We start from the raw sequence: 1,009 nt of genomic DNA, 5'->3' as shown, positions 1-1,009 counted from the left end.
TTCTTGAAAGCATGCAGTAATATTCAACCTAATCTTATAAACTATGTCTATTAATCTGAGCAACAGATTTGATGATAAAAGTAGATAATATATTAATCATTGTGAATTAGCTATTCTTTCATTGCAAATCTGTAACATATGTATTATTGTCTATTCGTGTTTGTGTCTCTGTTTTTGTTTTTCATGCTTTTGTTTCCATTCTTCAAAATAAAATAAACTTATAAAAATAAAAAATAATAAAACCATACTGCAAATCCTAAACACCCAACTCTCTCTGATATCACAAAGTGAGCAAATATATACATGTCAATTTTGAAAGCCATGGGAACACACAGCTCATCTAAATTGTGTTTAAGTCATTTTAAAAGCTAGTAAGAAGTAACACTGAATATAAGAAAATGAAACAAAACAGGCCAAATTAACACACTGACAACTTCCTCTCCTTTTGGCTAAGATCAAGAGTAACACACTCTTTGAAATGCCTTGATTTGATAACGTTGTACTATACTCAGCAGATTGTATTTTCCTGGGATCTGCCTGTGAGATCTTCATAGGAGCTTAGTTACAGTGTCCACCTGCCTTGAGACAGGGACATAGGCAGAGCAGGTCAGTGCACTGAATAGAAAATGAACTGTTGGAGACGGAATCCTGAGGCTCCCTGAATGCCGAATGATGATCAGATGACACACCTAAAAGCAAACAAGTTGTTCTACATTTTCTGTAAAATGTGTTGAGATCTTATTGTGCAAAACATTCACTGCTCTTAGGGTACTGTAGAATCCAAGATATTTAGTAATTCTAGATAATTTCTATATATATTGTGACACAATGGGAGTCATTTGTTTGTTGTGTTCATGTGTGTGAAATCCCTACCAACAAACTAAGGTCCCCCATAAAGAATTAGACATGAATCTTGCCCCCAAATGATCTATAAATAGAAGAGAATACAGTGTGTATATTCAACATTCATAACAATATTGGTTTTACTTAGGTACACAGAGGTAGATGT

The sequence above is a fragment of the Octodon degus genome, unplaced genomic scaffold (genome assembly GCF_000260255.1).
Source record: "Octodon degus isolate 3935 unplaced genomic scaffold, OctDeg1.0 scaffold00508, whole genome shotgun sequence".
Taxonomy (NCBI): domain Eukaryota; kingdom Metazoa; phylum Chordata; class Mammalia; order Rodentia; family Octodontidae; genus Octodon; species Octodon degus.
This window is presented reverse-complemented; position numbering follows the sequence as displayed.